The sequence below is a fragment of the Scylla paramamosain genome, chromosome 16 (assembly GCF_035594125.1).
Source record: "Scylla paramamosain isolate STU-SP2022 chromosome 16, ASM3559412v1, whole genome shotgun sequence".
NCBI lineage: Eukaryota > Metazoa > Arthropoda > Malacostraca > Decapoda > Portunidae > Scylla > Scylla paramamosain.
In genome coordinates this window covers 7,352,501-7,365,060 of record NC_087166.1, presented here as the reverse complement: position 1 = coordinate 7,365,060, position 12,560 = coordinate 7,352,501, and the positions used below count along the sequence as shown (strand labels likewise).

The window sequence follows — 12,560 nt, the reverse complement described above, 5'->3', positions numbered from 1 at the left end:
TCTCTCTCTCTCTCTCTCTCTCTCTCTCTCTCTCTCTCTCTCTCTCTCTCTCTCTCTCTCGCTCTCTCTCTCTTTCATTGTTCTTCCCCACTGACCGACCCACTTTGTTCAGCTAGGCTAGTGTGTCGGCGAGAGAGAGAGAGAGAGAGAGAGAGAGAGAGAGAGAGAGAGAGAGAGAGAGAGAGAGAGAGAGAGAGAGAGAGAGAGAGAGAGAGAGAGAGAGAGAGAGAGAGAGAGAGAGAGAGAGAGAGAATGTGTGTGTGTGTGTGTGTGTGTGTGTGTGTGTGTGTGTGTGTGTGTGTGTGTGTGTGTGTGTGTGCTTGCGTGCGTGCGTGCGTGCGTGCGTGCGTGCGTGCGTGCGTGCGTGTGTGTGTGTGTGTGTGTGTGTGTGTGTGTGTGTAAGTCCACACATACACACAGCCAGTCACTTTTCCCTCCATCCTCCCTCCATCTCTCCTTCCCTCCTTTCTTCTTCCCTTCCTCCCTTCCCTCCTTCGTTTCTTTTTCTTTCCACCCTGTTGACTTCCTACCCTTACAACATTATTTACTTCAGTTATGCTCTCTCTCTCTCTCTCTCTCTCTCTCTCTCTCTCTCTCTCTCTCTCTCTCTCTCTCTCTCTCTCTCTCTCTCTCTCATCCAATCAGGTACTTCTCATAATTCATCATCACTTCTCATTCTTCTCACTCTTCGCAACATTACAAGGTAGTCGCTTCTTCTCTTTCTCCCACATTTATCACCGTCTTTCTCATTCCTTTCTCTTATTTCCTCTTACTCGATCTTGACTCATCCTCTCTTTCTCTTTAATGTTCTTCTGTTTAATTATCTACATAGTTTTCGATACTTTGGACTCTTTTTTTTTTTCGCTTTTTATGTTTGGTTTTATGATTATCTATAGTTATATTATCAAACTAGTATTTGTTCGTTGCTATTCATTTGTTTACATTAATTTATTGTTCAGAAATGTTAGATTCGAATTTATCAATAATTTTACATCTATCTATTTGCTAAAGTCAGTTTTTTTTTTTTTTTTTACTCGAGGTTTTCTTTCTTTATCTAGTATTTCTTTCCTCCTCTCATTAACTCCATGAAATATATATATTGTGTTTATTTTACTTAGTTCCTTTAGTTAAGAAATGTTTCATTCATATTTACCACTAATATACATCTATCTGTTTACTTTAGGGCAATATTACTTAAATTTTTCATCTCACATTAATTCTATAATGCAAAAAGTACGGTCTAATTTAGCTCAGTATTCAGAAATTCCTATTTTATTACGTCCATTTTGGTATGGTATTCGTAAATGTAAATATTCACATTTCTTTTCTGTTGGCAGGTCAAAATGTTTTTTTTTTCCATCACAATTTAGCTAAAGTATTGAAATATCAACCTTATACCTTCCATTTATCCAAGAATTTGCTATGTAATCTTTTTTCTGCACTTCCTTTCCGCTCGCAAGTCAGCGGTATTAAGTGCGTGACCTATAAATGCTTGGTCTAGGAACGCTTGCCGCAGGAAGGCGTGAGGTTATGCGGGAGCAGCCAGAAGACGACTTGACTCTTTCCCCCAGACACTGACGGAATCCAATCCTGTGTTTGGCGAGAATTTGATCAAGAAAGCATAAGGCGGCACGGCCCTTTTTGCAAACATTTCATACCCACGGACAGGAAAGGCGTAAGATGGAGACAGAGAAAAAAATAAAGAGAAGAAAATAAACAGAAGTGGTACAAGGGAATGCTGCACGAGAGAGAGAGAGAGAGAGAGAGAGAGAGAGAGAGAGAGAGAGAGAGAGAGAGAGAGAGAGAGAGAGAGAGAGAGAGAGAGAGAGAGAGAGAGTCACCATAAAAACGTAAAAAAACACACAAATGACCAATTTTCTCCCAACAATAAAACAGAAAAAAGAAAACGTTCCAAAAAAAAAAAAAAAAAAAGGAGGACTATTACAAACCACAGACTTTACCAAAACACAAGAATACCCTTAGGAAAATATAAACAAACCCAAGCAAATCTAAAAAAAAACGTCATTTCCTGCAAGCTTTCCTCCATACTCAAGCAATCCCAGCAAACACCACGAGAGGAATCAGTAATGTGGGGTCCTGCAAGGCGGTGGTCTATCCCTCTTTCTCTCTTGACCTCCACGTACTCCCGCCGGAGGTCGCTGACTCAGAAAAGCAGTGGCCTTGAAAATCACTGAGAGAGGAGGGGAGGTGGTGGTGATGGTTGAAGGTGGTGATGGTGGTTGAGGGTGTGTCAGGTATACAAGTAATGCGATTTCAAGGTGCGAGATAATAATTTACGGTTGTCAAGGTTGAGAATGTGGAAAGCTGAAGGTAAATGTGCGTGATGTGACCTGTGCAGGGTTAATTTAGTGGTGCTTCTTCCTTAACCCCCTCCTCTTCCTTCTCCTCCTCCTCCTCTTCCTCCTCTTCCTCCTAACTTTGTTCTATCTTGTTCTTTTACTCATCGTTTACGGTAGCATTATATTCTAAGTAGTTTAGCAGATACCCTCATTATAGACTAAAATTTCTCATAGTATCTGTAATTTTTAATGTCTACGAGTATATGCCTTCTCTTCCTCCTCGTTTTCTTTCTCCTCTTCTTTATTCTTCTTTTATTCATGTCTTGTTATATCTATGTGTTCGTCGTCGTCATTCTCCTCCTCCTCCTCCTCCTCCTCCTCTTCTTCTTCCTCCTCCTCCTCTTCCTCATGTTTACTTCTTTTATTAGGGTGTGAAATCTCCTTTAGGAAGTCATTTAGCTATTGAAATTCGGCCATAAAGATGAAAGATAACCACAAGTCGAATTTATTGATTTTTTTCAGCTTCTTTTCTGTCTGTCTGTCTGTCTGCCTGTCTATGTGTCTGCCTTTATCTTTGAAATTCTACTTTTTCTATTTTTTTTCTCATTTTGTGTATTTTCTTCGATTTCTTCTTCCACATTCTTTATCAGAAGCCATTAGGACGGTATTTTCTCTCTCTCTCTCTCTCTCTCTCTCTCTCTCTCTCTCTCTCTCTCTCTCTCTCTCTCTCTCTCTCTCTCTCTCTCTCTGAATCAACCAACTAATAAGCAACAACAAAGACGACCAAGGGAGAGACAAAGAACCACCACCCCCACCACCACCACCACCACCCCCACCACCACCACCACCACCACCACCACCACCACCACCACCCAGCATCACTAATCCAAGAAATCCTAAGTTGAAAAGGTGACGAGACCGATGCATCAACATGATCCTCCCCCCCATCCTCACTTCTAGCTGACCCCGCTTTCAGGAGAGGTCAAGGGCGGCTTAATACTGAAGGTACAAGAGTCAAAATCCCCTCTCCCCCTCTTCCCCTCCCTCCCCATCTCTCTCTGCCTTTCCCTCAGACTTAGGGGAAAACACCTGAGTATCTGCAGGTATAAAGTAAGCTAATGACAGGTGTGCAGTTTGTGTTTATCTGTTGATGTTGTGGCGAGTTTGGCAAATAAAGGTAAAGTTGTCTTAGGAGGTAGTTAAAGTTTTGTCTGACCGTGAGAGGAGAAAGGGAAGAGAGGTGAAAGGGAGAAGAGAATGGGACAAAGCGACAGGGAAAAATAGAAGAGGGGGTAGGCACAGTAACAGAAAGAGGGAGGGAAAGAGGAGCATTTGTATGAGGAAAAAGGGAGTGGACATGGAAGTGAGATGAATGTATTTAACGTGGAATGTAATACGAGATCAGAAGGGAGGAAAAAAGTAAGCAAACAGAAAAGTAGACAAAAAAGAAATGGGGGAAGGAAAGATAGAGAAAAAAACAGAAGAATGTTGACACGTTTAGTATTTAGTAGGAAAACTAGGTGATAAAACAAAAATAGAGAGGAAAAAAAGGAGACAAACTAAAATAGACAAAACAGAGAGATAAAGAATGAAGTGTGACGAGGAGACGCAAGTATTCTGACGTGAGAGAAGGAGAACGAAAAATAAAAGAAAATAAAAGAAAAAAACACTTTACATAACAAGTAAAACAGGTCTAACAAGGATAATAAAAGGAGGAATTGAAGAACAAGAATGGAAGAAGGAGGCTTGGAGAGAGAGAGAGAGAGAGAAAAGTAGAGGGGGAGGGGGAGGAGGGAGGAGTAGTTTGGTGTATTACGCTGAGGGGAATCTGAAGGAGGGAAGAAGGGGAGGAGAGAAGGAAGGAGGGAGGAAAGGAGGGAAGGGGCACAGAAACAAGGCAGGAAAATGACCCTTAGTGTTTAGGTACGCGGGCATGGCATGAGGAGGAGGAGGAGGAGGAGGAGGAGGAGGAGGAGGAGGAGGAGGAGGAGGAGGAGGAGGAGGAGGAGGAGGAGGAGGAGGAGGAGGAGGAAGAGAAGGAGGAGGAGGAGGAGGAGGAGGAGGAGGAGGAGGAGGAGGAGGAGGAGGAGGAGGAGGAGGAGGAGGAGGAGGAGAAGACTACACCCCCAGCGGGAGGAATGCGAAGGTCACTTGCACACATACAGGTCTCCTCCACCTCCACCTCCACCTCCTCCTCCTCCTCCTCCACCTCCTCCTCCACCTGCACCTCTCTATAGGTTATCAGGGGTCCCCTTTATCCACTCACTTACGGATGCTGGGGGCAGGTGACACACAGGTGAGCACGGGGGAGTGAGGGGGGGGGTTAGGTGTGTACTCAGGTGACACTGCAACATTGGGTGAAGGTGGTTTGAGAAAGTTCAGACAGCTGGAGAGAGAGAGAGAGAGAGAGAGAGAGAGAGAGAGAGAGAGAGAGAGAGAGAGAGAGAGAGAGAGAGAGAGAGAGAGAGACGTTACGTGGTGTGGCCAGGTAAATTGGGGTTACCTGCGTGGCTTCTCTAGGTGAGGGAGAGTTAATGAGGTGTGCTAGTAAGATTCTGATTAAGGCAAAGGGTTATGGTAATATAAATTAAAACTGTTGGATTGAAAAAAAAAAAAAAAAGGAAAGCCCAATATTACCGCGAGGAGGAATGGGAGGGAGGAATGAGGGAAGGGGAGGATGAGAAAGATGAAGGAGGAGGGTGGGAGAGGAAGGGGGGATGGAAAGGAGAGGAGGAAGGGATCCGCCTCACGATTTTCCTTCCGATACAATGGCCTATTGAGAGAGAGAGAGAGAGAGAGAGAGAGAGAGAGAGAGAGAGAGAGAGAGAGAGAGAGAGAGAGAGAGAGAGAGAGAGAGAGAGAGAGAGAGAGAGAGAGAGAGAGAGAGACTGACACACACGCAAAACAAAAACAGACACACATGGGGCAACAGACAGACGTGGGGAAACCGAAACAGACAGACAAACACGCATGCCCAGATAGCCAAACAGAGAGAGTCGTAGAATTTTCCACTAATTCACTGTACAAATTCCAACAGAAAAATCCGAATGAACAGCACTGGTCTCCATCAAACACGTCCTCTTCACGTAACAATTTTATCACTTCATACAAAGCCAGAATGACATTTACACTTAACGCACCGTCTTCACCTCCCGCCATTACCACATTATTAAGTACACAGAAACAAATATAAGAGAATATTAAAGTCACACACACTTTCATAACGTGTTCTCTGTTGTCAGGAAATCATAAAGAGAATGAAAACAACAAACCTAACTGCGAATAAAGAAAATATTTAATACTCCCTTTCTTTCTCTTTCCTTCTCTCTTCTCTCTCTCGTGCACATCTCCAAAAAAAAAAAAAAAAGAAGAGAAGGCGTAGGAGGAGGAAAAGGAGAGGGAAGATAAGGAAGAGGAGGAGGGCGAGGACGATGATGACAACAGGGACCAGGAGATGAAGGACGACGAGGGTGGAGATGGGAAAGGAACACAAAGGAGGACAAAAAAAGAACAAGCAGCTGCAGATTTGTTGGCCTTTATGAGTTTGTGATGAACTGCATTATGTGAACTACGTAAAATAAAAGATTTAGTTTAGTAAAGAAGAAGGAGGAGGAGGAGGAGGAAGAGGAGGAGAACAGGGACGGAAAAGAGGTTAAACAAGAGAACAAGGACAAAGAGGACAAGAGGGAGGAGAGGAAGAAGGAGGTGAAGGAAGACAGGGACGGACAAAGAGAAGAGCACGAGGAGGAGGAGGAGGAGGAGGAGGAGGAGGAGGAGGAGGAGGAGGAGGAGGAGAAGTGAAAAAGAGATTAAACACGAGGACAAGGACGAGGAGGACAAGGAGGAGGGGCGAGGCGGCAGTTCTTAGCGCTGCATCAGGCAAGCGGAGACACACCCCTGGGGAGGAAGGCAGCCTCGGACAAGGGGCGAGTTTTTGTCCAGAAAGTTTCGACCAACGGTGAGTCAATTATTGGGTAAGGCACGACGCACGCCTGCCACCTGTACGATACCTTTGTGCTGCATACGATATTGAAATGTCGATGCAGGAAAATTTTCAGTTGACCTAATTAAATTAACCTAACGCAAACAGACAGACATGAACTAAACCTAACTAATCTAATGAAACCAAATTTAACATAACCTAAACTAACTTTAGCTTAACTTAATCTATCCTAAGGTAAATTTGTCTAATAATATCACATAAACCAACTTAAACAAGCTCAACTAAATAAAATTAGCATAACTAACTAAGATGAATTAAACTAACGTAATTTAACTTCATTTGACGTAACCTTGATTTACGTAAACTAACCTAACCTAACCAAACTTGACCCAGCCTAAATCTAACCTAACCTAACCTAACCTAACCTAACCTAACCTAACCAAACTTGACCCAGCCTAAATCTAACCTAACCTAACCTAACCTAACCTAACCTAACCTTAATTTACGTAAACTAACCTAACCTAACCAAACTTGACCCAGTCTAAATCTAACCTAACCTAAACTAAACTAAATTACAGGTTATCGAATATTACTTTCACACAATATAGCAATTAAGTTCCAAATCATTCTTGTTTTTAAAATTAAATATATAAATACTAGATTCTAGTTTAAACTCCATATCTTTTCCATATAATTTCTTTGGGTCTTAATTCAACCCTTAAGATAATATGAATAAAATTATTAGTTTTCATTCAAATTTCATTAATCTCTTACTTCCTTTGATTATTTTCTTTTTATCATCTATTGTCCAACTTTCCAAATTATCCCTTAAGATGAAAAGAGCAAAATGATCAGTTCTTGTTTAATCTTCATTTCTCTTACACTTCCTTTCTCATTTTCTCTCTTTCATTATTCCCGCCATTGTCAAGCTTCCGTGTTGCCAACCAAATTGTCAACGCTCCCCCAGATAATGATCCTGAAAAGTTACGCTCCGCCTCTCTCTCTCTCTCTCTCTCTCTCTCTCTCTCTCTCTCTCTCTCTCTCTCTCTTTCTCTCTCTTTCTGGCAATATCTATATCCGTTCTTCTTCAATTTTATTTCTTTATTTTCTTTTGCTGCACTCCTATACAACAAAAGCTTCACGAAAAGCTTCAGAACAACTTATTGATACTTTATGAAGCCTCAGAAATTAAACAAACCCCCGCAAGGCTTTGGTTCACAACTTCACAATATTTGTTTAACTTTACGTATTCATAAATCTTTACGAAACAACAGCCAAAAAAAAAATAAATAAATAAAAATAAATAAATAAATAGAAGCTTCGGAAAAAAAACTCATTCAGACCCTTACAAAGCTTCATAATTATCAAAACTTACGGAAATCAACGAAAATACTAAAAAAGAACCTCTGTAATCACTAATTTGAGGCAATACAGTCTCACGAAGCTTCATGACACCCCATCGAAGCCTCAATGACTCACGCTGACCACGCCCTTCTTCCCATGTTACCACGACGACCAAAGGTAAAGGGTGAGGGGCCAAGGATGAGGCTGCCCTTTAGAGGAAGAGGGGAGGAGAAGAGAGGAGAGGAGAGGAGAGGAGAGGAGAAGAGAGGAGGGGATGAAAGTGAAGGGGATGGGAGAAGAGAAAAAAAGGAGGGCACGAGAGGAGAGGAGAGAAGAGGAGAGAAGAGGAGAGGAGAAGAGAGTAGAGGGCGGGAGAGAAGAGGAAAAAGGCAAGTAAGAACAGAAAAAAAGAAAAGAAATTAAGAGTAAGGTGTAAAGAAAATAAAAAAAAACATAATAAAGAAAAAAAGAAACGAAAGGTTAAAAAGAACAACTAAAAAGGAAAAAGAAGAAATGAGGACGGAAACAAAAAAAAAACAGGAAAGAGGCAACAGAGGAAAAAAAAATAAAAAAGTAAATGAAAGATAAAAAAAAACAAGAAAATAAAAAAAAACTAAAACACTGAACAAAGACGATAGCATGGACAGCAAAAAACAGACAGACAGCTACAGGCAGATATATCTTACACTTCCCCTTACTTTACGTTCTATTACCAAATCAATGTATTTCTTCACCAGTCCATCTAACTCTCCTCCCTGCCCCCGCCTCCACCTCTCTACCAGGCAGCACAGGTAACGGTGAGGCGGGAGTTACTAGGGTGCCGGGCCACAGTGTTACCAGGTCACTAGGGTGGGGGCGTGAAGCAAGGGTGAGTCAGAGAGAGAGAGAGAGAGAGAGAGAGAGAGAGAGAGAGAGAGAGAGAGAGAGAGAGAGAGAGAGAGAGAGAGAGAGAGAGAGAGAGAGAGAGAGAGAGAGAGAGAGAGAGAGAGAGAGAGAGAGAGAGAGAGAGAGAGAGAGAGAGAGAAACCTGTTCATTATTGAGTCAGAGGTTAAATATTTACGGTCAGTTTTGATTTATTTATTTACTTAAGCATTCATTCATTTATTTACTCATCATTTTGTTTAGTTGAGTGGATAAATGAGCAAGTAAACGAGTGAGTGAGTCAGAGAAGTTGTAATGAGTAAGAGACAGAGTGAGTGGACGAGTGAAAAAGTGGGTGAGTGAGTGAATAAGGTGTTTATTTCCTTATTCATTCATTACTATACATTCACTGACACATGCGTTAATTCATACACTCACCTTCGTGGGAGTTTCATACATTTTCGCGTGGGAAAGTTAAACGTGGGATGGGAATTTTATTTTTAGTTGGCTTATCTTCAGGTGATCGTCCTTTACCTGAGCGGAGAGGGTTAATGAGGGAGGGAGAGTAAAAATAAAAGTCACGCCGGGAAGGTAAAGATAGAATTGTAAAACTTTGATGATAATAATGATACAAATGATGATGATGATGATGATGATGGTGATGATGATGATGATGATGATGATGATGATGATGATGATGATGATGAAACTAAGGAAGAAGGATGAGCATAGAACGCGTGTGTATGTATGTATGGATGTATGTTTATATCTACCCTATCTGATTGTGTGTGTGTGTGTGTGTGTGTGTGTGTGTGTGTCGGTGCATATCGTAATGTCTGTCATATACCCTTCATGCGCTACAAAACAAGGAGGAGGAGGAGGAGGAATTAGAAGAAGGGGAAAACAAGAACAAAACGAAAGAACGAGAAAATAAATAAAATCGAAAGGGAAAGACAGGGAGGGAGGAAATAGGAAAAATCACAGAGGGGAGAGAGAGGATAAGGAGGGAGGAAAGACTGGATTAAGAAAAGGGAGAAGACTTTAGGAGATGAGGGAAGGGAGCTTATAGAGAGAAAAAGGACCCGAATCCGGAAGCCCTACCGCAAAGGATGAGGAGGAGGAAGTGAAGACGAAGGGTGGTAGGAGGAAGAGACTGAAGGAAGAAAGAAAAGAAGGAAGGAAGGAAAGACACTGACTAATGAACTCACGTGTGGAAGGAAGGAAGGAAGAAACACAAGGTTAATAGATACGTATGAAGAAGTGATGGATGGAAAAAGTGAGAAAGGTGAAGAGAAGGAAATGATGGAAAGAAAAGAAAATTCGTTTGTAACAGAGAGAGAGAGAGAGAGAGAGAGAGAGAGAGAGAGAGAGAGAGAGAGAGAGAGAGAGAGAGAGAGAGAGAGAGAGAGAGAGAGAAAGGGCAACTATTTGACCTCGTGAGAACGCAAGAAGCCGAGAGAGAGAGAGAGAGAGAGAGAGAGAGAGAGAGAGAGAGAGAGAGAGAGAGAGAGAGAGAGAGAGAGAGAGAGATCCTTGCACAGCCCAGCCAGCCTCACCCACGCACCACCCTCAGGCACACTTTCACTACCTCCAGTCCTGCCTCACAAACCCCCCTCTCTCTCTCTCTCTCTCTCTCTCTCTCTCTCTCTCTCTCTCTCTCTCTCTCTCTCTCTCTCTCTCATCCTCCTCAAGCTTTTGGGAGACTTCATAATATAATTTTCTTTATTTGTATTTGTGTAGTTTCATTGTGTTTTCTGCTAATCTCATCTAATAGATGTTGTTGTTAATGTTATTGTTGTTGTTGTTGTTGTTGTTGTTGTTGTTGTTGTTTTTGTTGCTCCTCTTCCTATTTTTTCTTCATCTTCTTCTTCTTCATTATTATTATTATTATTATTATTATTATTATTATTATTATTATTATTATTATTATTATTACTATTATTATCATTATTACCATGACTTCACCGATTCCTTTGTCTTCCCTTCTTGTCTAACTTGATATTTCGTGTGTGTATGTGTGTGTGTGTGTGTGTGTGTGTGTGTGTGTGTGTGTGTGTGTGTGTGTGTGTGTGTGTGTGTGTGTGTGTATTAGTGTGTATGTGTGACAGTGACTGACACACCCCTCTCCCTCCCTACCCCCTCTCTCCTTCCCTCCCCATCACCCCGCGCCAAGCATTCTATTAGTAACCCAATACCCAAACTTGACCTTCGACCTTCCCTGCCGCGCCACCCACGCCTCCTCCACGTCCCACCATGCCCTCTTCACCTCCCAACACCCGCGCCTCCTTCACCTTCCACGCCCTCCACACGATACCTCTCCTCTTGCAGTATTGGAAAAAACTCTAACGTGGAATAAAGAACCCATAAAAAAAAAAGAAAAGAAAGAAAGAAAGAAAGAAAAATAGTGAATAATTTTGATAGCTTTGGAAATTGATAATCTTCAGGTAAGACAAACTGACACACACACACACACACACACACACACACACACACACACACACACACACACACACACACACACACACACACACACACATGGTTTTGCGTTTTCATCACTCAGTCTTATACCAGGGTAGAGTTTTCTCAATAGTACCTTCTTAGCAAACAAAACCCAGCGGTACATGTTCTTATATTTGCGTCACCTTAAAATCAGTCAGTCAGTCAGTCATTAAGTCACCCACCCCCACTACACGCTCTCTCTTGCATCACTCACGCCTTTAGGAACTATATTAGTGGCCTTACACAATCGTTTAAAGCATCTATGATCTTTTTAAATAATTTCAGAGTTATTCTTGTCTTGAAATCAACACATCATGTTTTCTTGCAAATAAAGCGTGGGAGTGTGAGGTTAATATACTTGAAGTTATGTAGAGTTATATCTTATTTATATATTTATTTAGCTACTCAGTGACTTAACCTATTTATTCATTAGTGGTTCAGTTACTTTGTCTATTTATTTATTTATATTTATATCTTATTATGTATCTTCAAGTCCATTTACCTATTTTTTAACCTCCTTTCTGTTGTCAACCTATCTGCTTATCGAATGAACACTTAATTAACTCCTAGCTTATCTATCGACTCATATTATGCCTTATGTATCTTCAATTCTAATCATATATCTGTCATTCAGTACCTGTTTTAACTTATCTATTCATCTCTCCCCGCTATTAGTTTTTTTTTTACTCTTTTCTTAGCTATCGATCCATCTATTTCTTTATGCATCTCTAAGTCCATTCATAAACTTATCGATCCATCTCTCTCACTCCATAACACCCTTTTAATGAGTCACCAAAACCAATAAATCAATCTAGTCTATCGCACCAATCTATCCATCTATCTATTTCTTCACGCAACTCCAAGACAATTCACATTCTGGTCATTCTATATATCTCTGTCTCATATCTGCCTGCCTCGTCACCTGTCAGCCAGTACACGTCTCTCTCTGTTCTACCTGTCAGCTCCTCTCCTCACACACCACTGGGCTCGGCAAGGTCACTGGAGCAATGCAATGACTCGGCACCACTGTCACTGAAGCCACCATGCAGTCACCACCACCACCATCACCACCACCAGCACCACCATCACAGCCACCTCAGTCGCCACTACAATGATAACAATCGCCACTTAAACTCCCACGTGAACACCTTGGGATTCACGATAAAAAGACTTACTCACTTATTCAATTACTCACTCGATTGCTCATTCAGTCTGTAACTTGATAATATGCAGACTCACTCACTCACTCACTCAATTGCTGACTAAATAACCGACTGACTGACTGACTAAGTGATTAACCAACTTATTTATATATTGACAGACTCACTCATTCACTCAACTACTGACCAAACAAGTACCTGACTGACTGACTACCTGACTAGCCAACCTAATCATCCAACTACTGTCTAACTAACTGACTAATCAACTTATTTATATGTTGACTGACTAACTGCTCACTCACTCACTCACTCAATGACTCATATACACAAGACAAGCCTCTAAATAGGTCATGAGTCATCGCTGCTCTTCCTACTCCTCATTTAACTCTTCTTCTTCTTCCTCCTCCTCCTCTTCCTCCTCTTACAACTATAACTTCCTCTTCTCCATTCCT

At 41.6% G+C, this 12,560-nt stretch overlaps 1 protein-coding gene across 3 annotated transcripts in view; it reads right to left on the bottom strand.

Annotated features, from left to right (window-relative positions):
- Window positions 1-12,560, bottom strand: part of LOC135107955 (myb-like protein I) — a 79,058-nt gene that overhangs the window by 40,569 nt on the left and 25,929 nt on the right. The gene's annotated exons all lie outside the window — the stretch shown is intronic.